We start from the raw sequence: 20782 nt of genomic DNA, 5'->3' as shown, positions 1-20782 counted from the left end.
GATCAAGACAGGGAATTTTTCTTTTCCTGTGGTTTTTACACAATTATAAGAACAATGTTGTTTTATGAGCTCAAATTCTTAAGAGCATAAAGACCGAAGATGAAGTAGTAATTGCCAACTAGGAAGTGACGGATTAAAAGCATCTGAGAGGTTCCAAAGTGCCTCAGTGTATAAAATAACAATGAACTCTGGGATTAGAAGAAAAGAGGAAGCTGCTGAAATTATGTTACTTTAATTCTGCCTTCGAAACAGCTATCATGTTGAATCAGTAATATTATGTTTCTTTTTCAGTCTTTAGAGGAATATGACATTTTTTTCCCTAATACCCTTCAGATGGTATACCAGAGAGGTTCATCCAACAGAAATGATCGATGAGCTTTTAATCTGAAAAAAAAAAAAAAAAAAAAAAAACCAACAAAAAAAGTCACGATCCTTGGTGGTAAAGAAATTCATCAAAAGCTCCACAGTTCTGTAAAAGTACAAGTCTTTCTACAAAGAGTGAAGCCAGAAGGGAGCCCCGCAGAGGGTGTGAAAATCATATTGATAAGTGTGTTCATGTTTATTTCTTCCTTACTGAACTTCTAGACCAATTTTGGAAGGTCCTAGATCTATTTTAGCTAAGGAATTCCTTTTGAATGTCAGGGCAAGCCTAAAGTTGGGCTTCTGGCAATTCTGCCAACAGTGACCACTAGTTTTTTGTACTAAAGTTTATATCAGAGCTATAATTTAAAATAACTGCTATTTCACCCATAGCCTATTCTTATGACAATCAATAATGTCTCCAAGATTATCAGATGTCCTTTGGGGAACAAAATTGCCTCATGAAAATTTGTAATGTCAACCTTTTTTCTTGCCGATATCCTTATGTCTGTTTACCCATTGTCCATCTGTCACAGACACCCTGAGACACACCAATCCTGAGCACTCAACATTTTATCTTCCTTATTCCCATTGCTGGGTTTCTGAGTGATGCTTAAAAAAACAATCACACAATGGTTTCAAAATTTATCGCTGCCTAGCCAAGTGTCCTTGTTTCTTTACTCTTCACTCTTCAATTCTCTATAGCATCTGTTGAAGTAGTTACCCACTCTTATTATGATTCCATTTTGTCCCTCATCACCCACCTTCTAATTCATGGAGAAAATCAAAGCATCAGAAGATAAGTCTCTCAAATTTCTGTCCTGGAACCTAAGAACATATCTGCCTGACATTTTCTCTTTTTATATTATTAAAGAACGACTCTTCTTCCTGTCCATTGATAGCTTCTGCCTATGCCATCTCCAGCCCTTCTCAGGACCCTTACTCTATGAATTATATAGTTAACAACATTTATGAAGTTTCAAACATGTCAGCATAACACAGTTTCTTTTTCCAGTTATTTATTTACTCTTTCCTGTCTCTTAATAACTTTCCAAAATTAAATTTGTATCACCCCATCAGTGCCATCCAATCATTCCTCAAAGAGCTTGAACACATTTTGTGTTCCTATGAACATCTCTAGCCAATATCTTCTTATTTATTATACTTCGTAGCAATATTTTGCCTCTGTTAAATTGCTTAAAAGAATATTTGACAGTCCTGCTCGTCTTAAAGTCTTCTACTTTTTGTAACACTACAGATTCCTTTGATTTTATTCTAGTCCTATGGATATTCTCTCTTGGGATCCTTGCAATGGTCTTCTTCTCATACAAGTTCATGGTCCTCGGGGCTCTCTTCACAGTGCCTCAGCTCATTACTTTCATCTTTTGTATTATTTTAGCTGCCTTCTCGTATTTAATCCCACAGGTCTACCTTGATTCATGCAGTTTTGAATGAGTTCTGTAGGTTGTCTTGCTCAGACTAACATTTTTGTTAGTTCCTAGAATTTGATTACTTGTTGTAACCCCCCCCCCTTTTTATTGTATTCTGCCATCTTTTTACCTCAGTTTTTTCTTTCTCTTTTTTTGCCAACAAGTAAATATTTTCATGTTTCTGCAAGGTTAGGGCCCTCTAAGCAAGGAATTAATGGAACAAGAGTTAATAAGCAAGCCATGGAAGTTAAAGATGTGTGACAATATGTAGTTTTGATCACCACCTCTTATATAGTCTTATAAACCTGTCCATACATACTTCTTTCAGGCATTCTAGTGAGAAATCTAGAAAGCTTTTGTTGTTCATCAATGAGTTGTGTCCGATGCTTTGTGACCTCTCAGACAGTAACAAGCCAGCCTTCCCTGTCCTTCACCATCTCCCAGAACTTGCTCAAACTCATGTCCATTGAGTCAGTGATGTCATCCAACCGTCTCATCCTCTGTTGTCACCTGCTCCTCCTGCCTTCAGCTTTCCAGCATCAGGGTCTTTTCCAGTGAGTCAGCTCTTCACATCAGGTGGCCAAAGTACTGTAGCTTCAGCTTCAGTATCAGACCTTCCAATGAATATTCAGGACTGATTTCCTTTAGGACTGATTGGTTGGATATCCTTGCTGTCCAAATGACTCTCAAGAGTCTTCTCGAACACCAAAGTTCAAAAGCATCACATCTTTGACACTCAGCCTTCTTTATTGTCCAACTCTCACATCCAAACATGACTACTGGAAAAATCACAGCTTTGACGAGACAGACTTTCGTTCACAAAGTAATGCTTCTGCTTTTTAATAGACCATCTAGGTTGGTCATGGCTTTTCTTCCAAGGAGCAAGCGGCTTTTAATTTCATGGCTGCAGTACCATCTGCAGTGATTTTGGGGCCCAAGAAAAGAAAGTCTGTCACTGTTTCCATTGTTTCCCCATCTACTTGACATGAAGTGATAGGACTGCATGCTATGATCGTCATTTTTTTGAATGTTGAGGTTTTTTTTTTTTTTAATCCATTTATTTTGAATGTTGAGTTTTAAGCCAGTTTTTTTCACTTTCCTCTTTCACCTTCATCAAGAGGCTCTTTAGCTCCTCTTTGCTTTCTGCCATAATGGTAGTGTCATCAGCATATCTGAGGTTATTGATATTTCTCCTGGCAATCTTGATTCCAGCTTGTACTTCATCTAGCCGCCTGACATTTCACATGATGTACTGTGCATATAAGTTAAATAAGCAGAGTGACAATCTACAGTCTTGATGTACTCCTTTCTAAATTTGGAACCAGTCCATTGTTCCATGTCTGGTTGTATCTTGCTTCTTGACCTGCATACAGATTTCTCAGGAGGCATGTAAGGTGGTTTGGTATTCCTGTCTCTTAAAACATGGTCCAGGTTGTTGTGATCCACACCTGAAAGCATGTGCATAGTCAATGAAGCAGAAGTAGATGGTTATCTGGAATTCTCTTGCTTTGTCTATGATTCAGTGGATGTTGGCATTTTGATGTCTGGTTCCTCTGCCTTTTCTAAATACAGCTAAAATATCTGGAAGTTTTGGATTCATGTATTGTTGAAGCCTAGCTTGGAGAATTTTGAACATCATTTTGCCGGCATGTGAAATAAGTGCAATTGTGTGGTAGTTTGAACATCTTGGGGATTGCCTTTCTTTGGGATGGAATGAAAATTGACCTTTTCCAGTCCTGTGGCCACTGCTGAGTTTTCCAAATTTGCTGGCATATTGAGTTGAGCACTTGAACAGCCTCACCTTTTAGGATTTGAAATAGATCAGCTGGAATTCCACCACCTCCAGTAGCCTGGTTTGTAGTGATTCTTCCTCAGGCCCACTTGACTTCACACTCTAGGATGTCTGGCTCTAGGTGAGTGATCACACCATTGTGATTATCTGGGTCATTAAGATCTCTTTTGTGTAGTTCTTCTGTATATTCTTGCCATCTACTCTTAATATCTTCTGCTTCTGTTAGATCCATACCGTTTCTGTCCTTTATTGTTCTCCTCTTTGCATGAAATATTCCCTTGGTATCTTTAATTTTCATGAAGAGATCCATAGTCTTTCTCATTCAATGGTTTTCCTCTATTTCTTTGCACTGAACACTGAGGAAGGCTTTCTTATCTCTCCTTGCTGTTCTGAGGAAATCTGCATTCACCTGAGGATATCTTTCTTTTTCTCCTTTGCCTTTCACTTCTCTTCTTTTCTCAGCTATTTGTAAGGCCACCCCAGACAACCATTTTGTCTTTTTGCATTTCTTTTCTTGGGTATAGTTCCACCTCCTATATAGTCTTACGAACTTCTGTTCATAGTTCTTCAGGCGCTCTCTCTCTCAGATCTAATCCCTTAAATTTATTTGTCACTTTTACTGTATAATTATAAGGGATTTGATTTAGGTCATACCTGAATGCTCTAGTGGTTTTCCTACTTTCTTCAATTTCAATCTGAATTTGGCAATAAGGAGTTCATGGTCTGAGCCACAGTCAGCTCCTGGTCTTATTTTTGCTGACTGTATAGAGCTTCTCCATCTTTGGATGGAAAGAATATAATCAATTGGATTTCGGTGTTGACCATCTGGTGACCTGCACATATAGATTCATCTCTTGTGTGGTTGGAAGAGGGTGTTTGTTATGACCAGTACATTCTCTTGACAAAACTTTGTTAGCCTGGTTCATTTTGTACTCTAAGCCAAACTTGCCTGTTACTCCAGATATCTCTTGACTTCCTACTTTTGTATTTCAGTTCCCTGTGATGAAAAGGATATCTTTTTTTTTTTTTTTTTTTTTTTGGTGTTAGTTCTAGAAAGTCTTGTAGGTCTTCATAGAACTGTTCAACTTCAGCTTCTTTGGCATTAGTGGTTGGGGCACAGACTTGGATTACTGTGATATTGAATGGTTTGCCTTGGAAACAAACAGAGGTCATTCTGTCATTTGTTAGATCACCTCCAAGTCCTGCATTTTGGACTCTTTTGTTGACTGTGAGGGCTACTCCGTTTCTACTAAGGGAGTCTTGCCCACAGTACTAGATACAATGGTCATCTGAGTTAATTTCACCCATTCCAGTCCATTTTCGTTTACTGAATCCTAAAATTTCAGTGTTCACTCTTGCCATCTCCTGTTTGACCACTTCCAATTTACCTGGATGTGTGGACCTAACATTCCAGGTTTCTATTGCAATATTGTTCTTTACAGCATCAGAATTTACTTTCACCACCAGACACATCCACACCTGGCTGTTTCCACTTTGGCTCATCCTCTTTATTCCTGCTGGGGCTATTACTCCGCTCTTCTCCAGTAGCATACTGGGCACCGAGCAACATGGGGAGTTCATCTTTCAGTGTCATAGTTTTGGCTTTTCATATTGCTCATGGGGTTCTCAATGCAACAATCCTCAAGTGGCTTTCCGTTCCTTCAGTGGACCACGTTTTCTCAGAATTCTTCACCATGACCCGTCCATCTTGGGTGCCCTACACTGCATGGCTAATAGTTTCATTGATTTAGACAAGGCTGTGATTAATGTAATCAGTTTGGTAAGTTTTCTGTGATTGTGCTTTCCATAAAGAGAACTTTACCTCCCCAAACTATATATTTACATTCCAAAAGGGAAGGAAACCTGGAACCTTGGGTGTATACCAGGATATATAAACCTGGAGACACTTGACTTACAGTTCGTCTAGAGACCATTACTTACTTCCCACAGGGGAACTTCCCTTTCTCTACCCTAGGAGAATTTGTTTGCATAAGGGAGAATCATTTCTCTTCTCAGGAAGGAAGGATGTTAACTGGACCGCATGTGTATTGAATCCCTGATTCTTAATTTCATGGCTTCTCTCCTGTTATGTGACACCCAAACACACCAGCTTGTCCATATAGCATCACCCCAGAAGAAGGTAGAAATTGTTGTGTAGTAAACTGATACAAGTATTACTGTCAGTAATAACAATCTGTCTTGATCCAGAAACCTCATGTTTGAATTGATGGTAACATAAACAAATATAGACATTAAAAACTTAATCGTCTTTTCCTTCTTTTTCATGAAAATCATGCCATTTTATTTACTACAGGGATAGTAAATAATTTTATTATCATTTTTTTTTGTTTTTTCTGGTATCGTTCTTCAAACACATAGAAAAGGGACATTTGAATCAGGGCAAACTTGAGTGCTCATGGGTTCCAGCTATATGTCAGGTTCTCCCTGGTTACTTTGAGAGCTGAAAAGAATAAATTTCTGCCACTTGTAGTCTGCGTGCCACATCTAGATGAGTGCCAGTACACTGGCTGGTCATCTTGGCTATAGAAACTCATCTCGAATCATATTTATTTTCCCTTGTCTTATGGAAATTTCATAGCTCACGTCTTTGTTGTTATTGTCATTTTTCTTTGTGACACCAGATTCTTGAAGCAATCCATCTAGAGCAAATGCTTTCCCATAGACAGAGTTATGTGTGTTCTCAGTCTGCTGTCTCCTGCCACAACTACAGTGCAGCCCTTGTTGATACATCCCTCAAAATGTATTGTACCACTAGTGGCCACCGCTTTCCCCTTGAGCTTCTTCCTTTCTCCCTTCAGTCATTTCTACTTTGTTTCTTGTGTGTGTGTCCATGTCCATCTGTCTCTCTTTCTTGTGCAGAAATAGTCAGAGCATCAAAGATCAGAGGAGCAGCATTAAACTTTAAGACAGGCATAGACAGCATTCTTCCCCCCTCAAGAAACTGACCATCACATGAAAGGATGACTTTCCTGTATTTTAGAGAAATAGACTGAGTGGTTCTAAACGAGGAAGAGAAAGTGAAGAGGAACATGGTAATTTTCCTGCTTTGATTAGTTTTTAAACATTAGTAGACAAAAAACACAGAGAAGGGATGGGGATGTAGCTCTTCAAACATTCTTTTATTCCAGTAAAATTATTCTATGAGTATTTCCCTTATTTATTCTCTTCAAAACTACTTGACTGGAAGATTTCATATGGACCACCATTCTACCAATGTGGAGCTCCAGGTTCTTAACATCTCAGTGTTTCAAATAATCTAAATGTGGGATATATTTTCGCATGTTGTTTTTCCAACTACTTTGAAGCATAAATATTTCTAGTTGACATTCTACTATGCCTAAAATTAAATGTAAACTGATTTTATGCTCTGTAGGAAGGGTCTTGGAGGGTCTTAAAGAATTTTAATTTGTCACAGTTTGTTTTGAAAGAATCCAAAATTGTACTTGAGTTATATCCCAAGTTTCCAAGTATTGAATGAAGTATTTTAAAATCAAAATGCAGTCTTATTATTTTAAAATGTGTCCTCATCAAATTAAGAATAGATAATTTAATGATTCTGCTTAGTGTTGGTGGGGAATACGTGTAACTCTATGGCTGATTCATATCAATGTATGACAAAACCCACTGAAATGTTGTGAAGTAATTAGCCTCCAACTAATAAAAAAAAAAAAACATTTAATTTTTTTGAATGTCTTCAATATTAGAATTGGGGAGGACAATCTGTTAACAAAGAAAAAGAAGTTGTAATTATTTTATAGTGAGCATTTTTTCAGGTATATTTATTTAATTACTACTCTGAGAAAGGCAGTATGCTAGCTCTTCTGGCATATCAAAATGAATATATAAGTCAAAAGGGAAATATGGGCTACTCAGATGACTCAGTGGTAAAAAATCTGCCTGCCAATGCAGGAGATTCAGGAGATGCAGGTTCGATGCTTGGGTCAGGAATATCCCCTGGAGAAAGGAATGACTATTCCCCTGAGTATTCTTGTCTGGAAAATCCCGTAGACAGAGGAGACTGGTGAGATACAGTCCATGGGGTCACAAAGAGTCAGACTAGACTGAGCACACATGTATGCAAAAGAGAAATATAATCTCAAAATGTTTATTGAAAAACTACTTTGTGTGTGTGTTACTTAATCTTAAGTTTATTTGAAGAAACTAAATATACACAAAGAATTCATATCCATTTAAAGTCACATAGGGGATTCCATGGCAGGATTTTGGCTGCTTTAAAATCAGGTCATGGTGGAGAATTCTGACAAAACGTGGCCCACTGGAGAAGAGAATAGCAAACCACTTCAGTATTCTTGCCTTGAGAACCCCATGAACAGTATGAAAAGGCAAAAAGATAGGACACTGAAAGATGAACTCCCCAAGTTGGTAGACGCCCAGTATGCTACTAGAGATCAGTGGAGAAATAACTCCAGAAGAATGAAGAGATGGAGCCACAGCAAAAACAACACCCAGGTGCGAATGTGACTCATCATGGAAGTCAAGTTCGATGCTGTGAAGGGTAATGCTGCATAGGAACCTGGAATGTTAGGTCCACGAATCAAGGCAAATTGGAAGTGGTCAAACAGGAGATGGCAAGAGTGAACACTGACATTTTAGGAATCAGTGAACTAAAACAGACTGGAATGGGGTAATTTAACTCAGATGACCATTATACCTACTACTGTGGGCAAGAATCCCTTAGAAGAAATGGAGTAGCCATCACAGTCAACAAGAAAGTCCAAAATGCAGGACTTGGATGTAATCTCAAAAACACCAAAATGATTTTTGTTCCTTTCCAAGGCAAACCATTCAGTATCATGGTAATCCAAGTGTACGCCCCGACCAGTAATGCTGAAGGAGCTGAAGTTAAACAATTCTATGAAAACCTACAAGACTTTCAGGAACTAATACCCAAAAAAGATGTCCTTTTAATTATAGGGGACTGGAATGCAAAAGTAGGAAGTCAAGAGATATCTAGAGTAACAGACAAGTTCGGCTTGGGTGTACAAAATGAAGCAGGCTAGTGGAGTTTTGTCAAGCGAACACACTGGTCATAACAAACACCCTCTTCCAACAAGACAAGAGGAGAGTCTACACATGGACATCACCAGGTGGTCAAAACTGAAATCAGATTGATTATATTCTTTGCTGCCAGAGATGGAGAAGCTCTTGTTAGCAAAAACAAGACCCGGAGCTTACTGTGGCTCAGATCATGAACTACTTAATTCCAAATTCAGACTTAAATTGAAGAAAGTAGGGAAAACCTCTAGAACATTCAGGTAGGACCTAAATCAAATCCCTTAAAATTATACATTGGAAGTGAGAAATAGATGCAAGGAATTAGATCTGATAGACAAGAGTACCTGAAGAACTATGAATGGACGTTCTTGACATTGTACAGGAGGCAGGGATCAAGAACTTCCCCAAGGAAAAGAAATGCAAAAAGGCAAAATGGTTGTCTGAGGAGGCCTTACAAATAGCTGTGAAAAGAAGAGAAGCAAAAGGCAAAGGAGAAAAGGAAAGATATCCCCATTTGAATGCAGACTTCCAAAGAATAGCAAGGAGAGATAAGAAAGCCTTCTTCAGTGATCAGTGCAAAGAAATAGAGGAAAACAATTGAATGGGAAAGACTATAGGTCTCTTCAAGAAAATGAGAGCTACCAAGGGAATGTTTCGTGCACAGATGGACACAATAAAGGACAAAAATTCTATGGACCTACAGACACAGAAGATATTAATAAGAGGTGGCAACAATACACAGAAGAGCTATACAAAAACATCTTCATGACCCAGATAATCAGAATGGTGTGATCACTCACCTAGGGCCAGACATCCTGGGGTGTGATGAGAAGTGGGCCTTAGGAAGCATCATTATGAACAAAGCTAGTGGAGGTGATGGAATTCCAGTTGAGCTATTTCAAATCCTAAAAGATGATGCTGTGAAAGTGTTGCACTCAGTATGCCAGCAAATTTGGAAAACTCAGCAGTGGCCACAGGACTGGAAAAGGTTAGTTTTCATTCCAATCCCACAAAATGCTGACAACCACACAATTGCACTCAGCTCATATGCTAGCAAAGAAATGCTCAAAATTCTCCAAGCCAGGCTTTAACACTACATGAACCTTGAACTTCCAGATGTTCCATCTGGGTTTATAAAAGGAACAGGAACCAAGGATCAAATTGCCAACATCCGCTGAATCATCGAAAAAACAAGAGTTCCAGAAAAACACCTATTTCTGCTTTACTGACTGCACCAAAGCCTTTGACTATTTGGATCACAACAAACTGTGGAAAACTCTTAAAGAGATGGGAATATCAGACCACCTGACCTGCCTCCTGAGACGTCTCTATGCAGCTCAGGAAGCAACAATTAGACCTGGACATGGAAAAAAAGACTGGCTCCAAATTGGGAAAGGAGTACATCGAGGCTATATATAGTCACTCTATTTATTGAACTTATATGCAGAGTACATCATGAGAAACACTGGGCTGGATGAAGCACAAGCTGGAATCAAGATTGCCGGTAGAAATATAAATAACCTCAGATATACAGACGACACCACACTTATTGCAGAAAGTGAAGAAGAACTAAAGAGCCTCTTGATGAAAGTGCAAGAAGAGAGTGAAAAAGTTGGTGTAAAACTCAACATTCAGAAAACTAAGATCATGGCATCTGGTCCCATCACTTCATGGCAAATAGTTGGGGAAACAATGGAAACAGTGAGAGACTTTATTCTGGGGGGCTCCAAATTCACTGCAGATGGTGATTGCAGCCATGAAATTCAAAGATGCTTACTCCTTGGAAGAAAAGCTATGACCAACCTCATAAGCATACGAAAAAGCAGAGACATTACTTTGCCAATAAACGTTCGTCTAGCCAAAGCTATGGTTTTTCCCATCAGTTCAGTTTAGTTTAATCACTCGGTTATGTCTGACCGACTCTTTGTGACCCCATGAACCGCAGCGCGCCAGGCCTCCCTGTCCATCACCAGCTCCCAAGGTCCACCCAAACTCAAGTCCATTGAGTTGATGATGCCATCCAGCCAGCTCATACTCTGTTGTGTCCTTCACCTCCTGCCCTCCATCTTTCCCAGCATCGGGGTCTTCACATGAGTCAACTCTTCACATCAGGTGGCCAAAGTACTGGAGTTTCAGCTTCAACATCAGTCCTTCCAATGAACACCCAGGACTGATTTCCTTTAGGATGGACCTATTGATTCACCTTGCAGTCCAAGGGACTCTCAAGAGCTTTCTCTAACACCAGAGTTCAAAAGCAGCAATTCTTTGGCTCTCAGCTTTCTTTATAGTCTAACTCTCACATCCATACATGACTACTGGAAAAATCATAGCCTTGACAAGACAGACCTTTGTTGGCAATGTAATGTCTCTGCTTTTTAAATGCTTTCTAGTTTGGTCATAACTTTCTTTCCAAGGAGTAAGCGTCTTTTAGTTTCATGGCTGCAGTCACTATCTGCAGTGATTTTGAAACCCCCCAAATAAAGTCTGACACCGTTTCCACTGTTTCCCCATCTATTTCCCATGAAGTGATGAAACCAGATGCCATGACCTTTGTTTTCTGAATGTTGAGCTTTAAGCCAACTTTTTCACTCTCCTCTTTCACTTTCATCAAGAGGCTCTTTAGTTCTTCTTCACTTTCTGCCATAAGGGTGGTGTTATCTGCATATCTGACGTTATTGATATTTCTTCCAGCAATCTTGATTCCAGCTTGTGCATCATCCAGCCTAGAGTTTCTCATGATGTACTCTGCATATAAGCTGAATCAGCAGAGTGACAATATACAGCCTTGACGTACTCCTTTTCCTATTTGGAACCAGTCTGTTGTTCCATGTCCAATTCTAACTGTTGCTTCTTGACCTGCATACAGGTTTCTCAAGAGGCAGGTCAGGTGGTCTGGTATGCCCATCTCCTTCAGAATTTTCCAGTTTATTGTGATCTACACAGTCAAAAGTTTGGCATAGTCAATAAAGCAGAAATAGATGTTTTTCTGGAACTCTCTTGCGTTTTCAGTGATCCAGCAGATGTTGGCAATTTGATCTCTGGTTCCTCTGCCTTGTCTAAAACCAGCTTGAACATCTGGAAGTTCACAGTTCATGTATTGCTGAAGCCTGGCTTGGAGAATTTTAAACATTACTTTACTAGCATTTGAGATGAGTGCAATTGTGTGGTAGTTTTAGCATTCTTTGGGATTGCCTTTCTTAGGGATTGGAATGAAAACTGACATTTCCAGGCCTGTGGCCACTGCTGAGTTTTCCAAATCTGCTGGCATATCGAGTGCAGCACTTTCACAGCATCATCTTTTAGGATTTGAAATAGCTCAACTGGAATTCCATCACCTCCACTAGCTTTTTTCTTAGAGATGCTTCCTAAGGCCCACTTGACTTCTCATTCCAGGATGTCTGGCTCTAGGTGAGTGATCACACCATCATGATTATCTCCATCATGAAGATCTTTTTCGTATAGTTTTTCTGTGTATTCTTGCAACCTCTTCTTAATATCTTCTGCTTCTGTTAGACATATACCATTTCTGTCCTTTACTGTACCCATCTTTGCATGAAAATTTCCCTTGGTATCTCTAATTTTCTTGAAGAGATCTCTAGTCTTTCCCATTCTCTTGTTTTCCTCTATTTCTTTGCACTGATCGCTGAGGAAGGTTTTCTATCTCTCCTTGATTTTCTTGGAACTCTGCATTCACATGGGGATATCTTTCCTTTTCTCCTTTGCTTTTCACTTCTCTTCTTTTCACAGCTATTTGCAAGGCTTCCTCAGACACCCATTTTGCTTTTTTGCATTTCTTTTTCTTGGTGATGCTCTTGATCTCTGTCTCTTGCATAATGTCATGAACCTCCGTCCATAGTTCATCAGGCACTCTGTCTATCAGATCTAGCCCCTTAAATATATTTCTCACTTCCACTGTATACTTGTAAGGGATTTGACTTAGGTCCTACCTGAATGGTCTAGTGGTTTTCCCTACTTTCTTCAATTTAAGTCTGAACTGGGCAATAAGGAGTTCTTCAGTCCTGTCCAACTCTTTGTGACCCCATGGACTGTAACTCCCCAGGCTCCTCTGTCCATGGAATTCTCCAGGCAAAATACTGGAGTGGGTTGCCATTTCCTTCTCAAGGAGATCTTTCTGACCCAGGGATTGAACCCTGGTCTCCCGCATTGCAGGCAGATTCTTTACCATCTGAGCCACCAAGGAAGACCCCTCGAGAAAGAGTGGAGAAAAGGGAGCCCTCCTATACTGTTGATGGGAATGTACATTGGTGCAGACACTGTAGAAAGTAGTAAAAATAAAAATAGTAGTAAAAATAAAATTACCATATGATCCAGCAATCCCACTTCTGGGCATTTACCCAGACAAAACTGTAATTTGAAAAGATCCATGCACCCCTATGTCCATAGCGGCGCTGTTTACAATAGCCAAATCATGGAAAGAACCTAAATGTCTATCAACAGATGAATGGATAAAGAAGGTATGGTAAATACATACAATGGAGTATTTACTTAGCCATCCAAAATGAAATAATGCCATTTGTAGCAACATGGATGAGCCCAGAGATCATCACACTAAGTAAAATAAGCCAGAAAGAGAAAGACAAATACATATGACAACACTTAGATGTGGAATCTGAAGTACGACACAAATGAACTTACCTACAAAACAGAAAAGACTCACAGATATAGAGAACAAACTGTTGGCCAAGGGAGGGTCAAACTCCCAAAGACTGAGAGTTAATTGGAATTAGTGGGTGCAAACTAGTATATATAGGATGGATAAATAGTGTCCTACTATATAGCACAAGGAACTATATTCAATACCCTGTAATAAGCTATAATGGAAAAAATATGAAAAAGAATATATTGGATAATTGAGCCACTTTGCTATATAGAAGAGAAATTAACATAACATAATAAATCAACTATTCAATATTTTTTAAAAAATCATAACTTTCTAAATTTAAGTTGGCTTCAAAACTTGGCTTGCATGAATATCTTTTTTTTTTTAATTAAAGCTAATAATTTTTAGAGTTCTTCCTTTTTTCTTTCTTGGAACAAACTGAAAGTTCTGTAATTCACTTTAAACTACAGATGATTTTACCTGCTTGTAGCATGTAAACCAATAGTAATAATTCTAATATTCTCTGGTTCATGTGCATAGTTTTCTATTGCTGCTATAACAAATCCCTACAAACTTAGTGGCTTAATGCAAAATTAATATCTTATAATTCTTAAGGTCAGGAGTCAAAACTCCCTTATGAGATTAAACAGAACTGTCCAAAAGGCTACATTTTTTTCTGGACTCTATAGAGGGTAATCCATTCCCTTGCCTTTTCCAGATTTTAGAGACTGCCCACATTCCTTGGCACATGGCCCCTTTCTACATCTTTAAATGAGGAAAAGAAAATTGAGCCCTTCTTAAACCACATCATAATGCTCAAAATTCTCCAAGCCAGGCTTCAGAAGTACGTGAACCATGAACTCCCAGATGTTCAAGCTGATTTTAGAAAAGGTAGAGGAACCAGAGATCAAATTGCCAACATCTGCTGGATCACTGAAAACGCAAGAGAGTTCCAGAAAAACATCTATTTCTGCTTTATTGACTATGCCAAAGCCTTTGACTGTGTGGATCACAATAAACTGTGGAAAATTCTGAAAGAGATGGGAATACCAGACCACCTGACCTGCCTCTTGAGAAATCTATATGCATGTCAGGAAGCAACAGTTAGAACTGGACATGGAACAACTGACTGGTTCCAAATAGGAAAAGGAGTACCTCAAGGCTGTATATTGTCACCCTGCTTATTTAACTTATATGCAGAGTACATCATGAGAAACGCTGGGCTGGAAGAAGCACAAGCTGGAATCAACATTGCCGGGAGAAATATCAATAACGTCAGATATGCAGATAACACCACCCTTATGGCAGAAAGTGAAGAAGAACTAAAGAGCCTCTTGATGAAAGTGAAAGAGGAGAGTGAAAAAGTTGGCTTAAAGCTCAACATTCAGAAAACTAAGATCATGGCATCTGGTCGCAGCACTTCGTGGGAAATAGATGGGGAAACAGTGGAAACAGTGACAGACTTTATTTTTTCGGGCTCCAAATTCACTGCAGATGGTGATTGCAGCCATGAAATTGAAAGACACTTACTCCTTGGAAGGAAAGTTGTGACCAACCTAGACAGCATATTAAAAAGCAGAGATATTACTTTGCCAACAAAGGTCCGTCTAGTCAAGGCTATGGTTTTACAAGTAGTCATGTATGGAGGTGAGAGTTGGACTATAAGAAAGCTGAGAGCAGAAGAATTGCTGCTTTTGAACTGTGGTGTTGGAGAAGACTCTTGAGAGTCCCTTGGACTGCAAGGAAATCCAACCAGTCCATCCTAAAGGAGAGCAGTCCTGGGTGCTCATTGGAAGGATTGATGCTGAAGCTGAAAGTCCAATACTTTGGCCACCTCATGCGAAGAGTTGACTCATTAGAAAAGACCCTGATGCTGGGAGGGGGCAGGAGGAGAAGGGGACGACAGAAGATGAGATGGCTGGATGGCATCACCGACCCGATGGACACGAGTTTGAGTAAACTCCGGGAGTTGGTGATGGACAGGGAGGCCCGGTGTGCTGCGATTCATGCGGTCGCAGAGTCGGACACGACTGACCGACTGAACTGACTGACTGACTACACCACATCAATTCAAGCTTTCCTCCACAGTCATCCTTCCCTCTGACTCTCTTCTGATTCCTTCCATTTTTAAGGACACTTGTGAGTGTACTGACTCTCCCTGGATAATCTATGATAATCTCCTCATCTAAATGTCCTTAACCTGACTGAATCTGCAAAATCCCTTTTCCATGCATGTAAACATAATCAGAGGTTCCAGGGATTATAATCTGGGCTCCACTCATTGGAGACATTTCTTGGGAGATGCTCATCAAATTCAACATCTGATGGGTGCACATCATACAGACAGGACACTTGAACATTTCATTATATTCTTAACATCTTTAAAGCTACCTTTGAAACCAACAATAAAGTTAACAAGATAATTAAGTTTCAGAAATTTCCAATTTTTTACATGAAGTTATCTTTCATTTCAGTCTCTCAGTTGTGTCTGACTCTGTGTGACCCCATGAACCACAGCACACCATGCCGCCCTGTCCATCACCATCTCCCGGAGATTACCCAAACTCATGTCCATTGAGTCAGTGATGCCATCCAACCATCTCATCCTCTGCCGTCCCCTTCTCCTCCTGCCCTCAATCTTTCCCAGGATCAGGATCTTTTAAAATGAGTCAGTTCTTCGCATCAGGTGGCCAAAGTAATGGAGTTTCAGCTTCAACATCAGTCCTTGCAATGAACACCCAGAACTGATCTCCTTCAGGATGGACTGGTTGGATCTCCTTGCAGTCCAAGGGACTCTCAAGAGTCTTCTCCAACACCATAGTTCAAAAACATCAATTCTTCTGTACTCAGCTTTTTTTGTAGTCCAACTCTCACATCCATACATGACTACTGGAAAAACCATAGCCTTGACTAGACGGACCTTTTTGACAAAGTAATGTCTTTGCTTTTTAATATGCTGTCTAGGTTGGTTATAACTTTCCTTCCAAGGAGTAAGTATATAACCACTTAACTCACTGCTACCAAACTACTTTATTATCTCTGCTGATATGAAGCAGAAGACAAAATTTAAAAATTATCTAGGGTATTTATCATTTTCAAAATGTATTTTTATTCTCTTCATTCACAAGATGCCTCTTCTAGACCCTATAAAAATATAAATAAGCAGTATTTATTAAATGGTTGAATCATACATTAATCACATATTAATAAGCACAGGGACTCCTGGAGTAAGCAGATTTTCAATAACTTGTGAAGATTTAAATAAATGTATCCATATAAATTATTTAATATAATAAAATTTTTTAATAATATAATCAAATTTTAGGATTCCCCCCCGAAAATGAAAATTAAAGCATGGTTATCTCCTTTATTCAAAATCCCATCATCCTGCTACTTAATGAGACGACACCATAAGATAATAATTAACAGGAAATATGAGTCAGTTGTCAAGAACATGTGCTCAATATAGCTAACACCCACTACCACTAAGTCTCATCCCATCCAATGATGTGAGGATCTCAGCACAGCACACAACACACATTTCCTTCTCTAACTTCCAAGTCAGTGCTGAGGGATGCAGAGGAAGAGAAATAAGCACCCTGTTAGCAGTGATTCAAGGGACTCGGTTTCTGTTCAAAGTCAGAAGAGGACACTGCCCTGGCAGGAATGCTTCAGCAAAGGAAAAACACACAGGCTGTTTTGTTTTTTTTGTTTTGTTTTGTTTTTTGTAGAATTATGTTTTATCTGAAGGAATTTCTGAGGACGTAAACCCAGAAGACAGCCTCTCAGCTCTGAGGGACTGCTTGTAAGAGGTAAGGGAGGGTCCAGGATAAATAGGAATTTTGCAAAAAATCTTCGCAACAAAAACCAGGTCCCTAGACTATTTGCCTTAAGTATTCCCCCTTGCAGTTAGGTAAAATGGCTACTGACAAGTACATTTTCTGATGCCTGGGAGGTATTTAGTAGATAGGATGTAGCTTAGGCTTTTTGTTTGTTTGTTTTTCCCCAAAATCTACTCTCAGAGCCAAAATATGTGTCCTCAGAAAACTTGATTCTCTGCTCAGCCACCAGTATAACCTAGAATCAATTAAGTTCTCTAATAGAGCAATAAGGAGGTTTTGACCAAGTACTCTGTGGTATCCATGCTCAGCAATAACCAATGGATAGATATGCACTAGGAGTACAGAGAGAGCAAGCTGGTTTGCAGACACTGGACATCTTCTTTTACAGAAATATAAATCAAATATTTTAAATATGCAAGGCCTCCTTGCTTCCAAGCATTTCTAGTAACAGATTCAACACGAAAAGTTATTGCATCATCTCAAAGAGATTTTCTACAGTTAGTTAAATTTACCTTGAATATCAAATTGTTTCCTATGCCTAATTTAAATCAGCAACTCAGAATTATTTTTTTAATATTATCAGCTAACTAATATAACCTATCAAAATTAATAACATGGTGATATTTTTTTTAAAAATGACAGCCTGAGTGTGGTAGGCATAATCATGGCCCCCTACAGAAGTACATGGACTAAGTCCTGGCCCTGAGACTATGATACCTTCATGGCAGGAGAAACTTTGCAGATGTCACTGAGATGAGAAGATTATCCAGGTGGCCTCTGGTGTAATTCCAAAGATCTTTATAAGTGAAACAGGCATAAGGGGAGGAGAACAGGAGGAGAAGAAAATATGACAACCAAAGCCAAGGTCAGAATGATGAGATTGCTGACTTTGAAATTAGAAAGAGACCTTGAGTCGAGGAAGCCTCTGAAAACTGGAAAAGGCAAGGAACTAAACACTTCCCTAGAGTCTTCAGAAAGCCCTGTAGAGACTTTGGTTTTAACCACACAAGACTATTTCAGATGTCTGAACTTTAGAACTGTAAGATAATACAGTGGTTGTTTTAAGACACTAAGATTGTAGTAATTTGTTCCAGCAACAATAGAGCTAATACAAAGGGCAAACTATCCTTTTAGTAAATTATATTTTAACACAGCTCTAAGATTTCCCCACTGATTATATGCCACAAGGTCTGTCTTTCTATTTCTCAGTGTTAAGTACTGTCTCATCTTTTCTAGTAGGACATCAGTTTGGCTGCTCACTGGGACCATGGGTGTGATCCATTTGGAAATCCTTAGGATCAGGTATTGCACTGGATCTTAATGCTCCTCATTCAGCTTAGCAACCTGTCTGCTAAATTTCACTGGAAATGTAGCAAGCTCACTGAGTTCCATTGCAAAAACCAGCAGTATGCATGCATGGTAAGCTGCTTCAGTCATGTCTGACTCTTTGTGACCCCACATACTGTAGCCCGCCAGGCTCCTCTGTCCATGGGATTCTCTAGGCAAGAATACTGGAGTGGATTGCCATTCCCTTCTTCAGGGGATCTACCTGACACACGGATCGAACCCGTGTCTCTTAAACATCTGCATTGGCAGGCAGTTTCTTTACTACTAGCAAGTGGGTAGCCATTCCTTTCTTTGGGATCTTTCTGACCCAGAGATCCAATCTGGATCTCCCACACTGCAGGTAGATTCTTTACTTTCTGAACCACCAGGGAAGCCCAAAAGATAGCAGTAGATGATATAAGCTCTCATGCAATTGCAACTGCATTATTCTTACCAAATACAGCCTGATGGATATGACCGTGTTACATGAAACACATTAATTACTGAAATTATACTTGTCAGAGCAATAAATATCTACCTTTGATGCTAGAGAATATATGATTTGAAGCAAAAACTTTAATACACTTTATGTTAATTATTTACAAGGATTCACAAACACTGTGCTCTAAATGAGCATATAAATACATACATGTAGTTGCATGGAGACATATATGCAGTGAGAGAGGTCTGTAGATTATAATGATTTGGGAGGATGCTTCTACACAACTAATATGCCTTAAAATTTCATCTTCCACATGTGGTTCATTTTGGAGAGCTATCACTTCCATTGAAATTACTTTTCTTTTGTCTGTCCCTCCTGCAATACTATAAAATGCTCAAAGACAAAGATCAAATTGTATTTGTCTTATTTGTCATGGCACTATATATCATAATGGTTATTAGATGGTCAATAAACTAGTGGATGAAGTTAGAGAACTTCCATAATATAAATGCCTAGGCAGTAAATCAAGAAGATGCTAAGGACAGAGAATTATTTAGTCTGCTAGTGGGTTTAGAAAAGGTCTCAATCCCATAGTTCACTTGTCAACAAGTGAGCATCAAGAGAGACAGGTTGTCCACAGTTTCAGATCTAATTTTTGCCTTTTGTTCCCAGTTAAGGCAGTCTTTCTGTTGCTTACTTAAACTGATTTCTCCTAAATAAAAATGACTCAAGAAGTAACTATTATGTGTGATTCTGTAGGCACACACATAATATACATAATCTTTGTGTGTATACAGGTATATATATATATATACCTATAATGTGTGTGTGTATGTGTGTTTGTGTGTGTGTGTATAATTATATACATCCTGGGAATCCCTAATGTCTTCATTGCATCACACCCTGTAGTTTAGTTTCCAGCATCCAACCATTTGACTGGTTTTTCACAACGTTCCTCTCAAAGTTTATATTTATTAGCTTCTCATACTTCTTGACCTATATACCTATTTCTTTTAGTAGTCAAGATGTTTCTAATCTGTTTTAAGAATTCTTTCAAGTCATCATAGCCTCTAACAAAAACGTAAGATCACAGTGCCCATTTTATTCTGCAAGTAGAATTCCATAATACATTCTCAGGATGTGGCACCAGTAATTCTTCTCTCTTTCTAGAATCCTTTCAGAGTCAAAATTCATTACTTGTGCAGGTTTAGGTTATACATCTCACGGCCACAGAAGCACTGTTCATATCACAGTCCTCAGAGATTGGCATACTATTTATTGCCACAATTAGTGAATGGTGACTAAGCATCTTAAAGAATGGACAGCTGACCCCACGATGCACAAAGGTGGCATGCTGGCTAGTGGGTGCTGCTGATAATCTGATTATCACTGACTCAGAAAGGGCAAACTTCAGCCTTCAAGCCTGATGTAAAAACAGAAACCAAAGTTGCTTTAGTGAGGTAGAAACTTAGCTGAACAAGATATAGGCATCGATTGTTTTCAGTCATTGTACAATGGACAGGAGAAACAGGGAACCTTGAGAGAAAGGAAACAAGATTAGCACATGAGGACCCATTTTCTGCTTGGTTGCCTTATTGAATCATGGGCACCGGAAGAGGGAGTCCAAGCAAATCCTCCAGGTCTTGCTGATTTGAGGATACAGAAACCATGGAGGAGCATGCTGAGATTGCACAGCAAAGTTCCAGACAATTCTTTGTCTGGAAAAGGGGGAAAAGCTTCAGAAATGTGCTCGGGGTACTCTTGCATTTTTGCTGAGAACTAATCAGTCTATGTATAGAGTTCAAGTTCGTGAGGCTGAACAAAGGATAGTCTGTAACTTGTAAGCTGAACAATCCCAGAGATCAGAGAAAGTAGAAAGACATTTAATCAGGCCACTGAGGGTCCCTGGTGATAGTCCACGGGGTCATGCAT

At 39.2% G+C, this 20782-nt stretch overlaps 1 long non-coding RNA gene across 1 annotated transcript in view; it reads right to left on the bottom strand.

Annotated features, from left to right (window-relative positions):
* Nucleotides 1–251: 251 nt before the first annotated feature.
* Nucleotides 252–20782, bottom strand: part of LOC136167265 (uncharacterized) — a 42078-nt gene continuing 21547 nt past the window's right edge. The window contains exon 3 of the long non-coding RNA XR_010663078.1: nucleotides 252–384. This is a non-coding gene — a long non-coding RNA (uncharacterized lncRNA). The remainder of the gene's footprint in view (nucleotides 385–20782) is intronic.

Source organism: Muntiacus reevesi, chromosome 4, assembly GCF_963930625.1.
Source record: "Muntiacus reevesi chromosome 4, mMunRee1.1, whole genome shotgun sequence".
Lineage (NCBI taxonomy): Eukaryota > Metazoa > Chordata > Mammalia > Artiodactyla > Cervidae > Muntiacus > Muntiacus reevesi.
The sequence above is the reverse complement of the archived record's forward strand: the minus strand, read 5'-3'. Positions and strand labels throughout refer to the sequence as shown.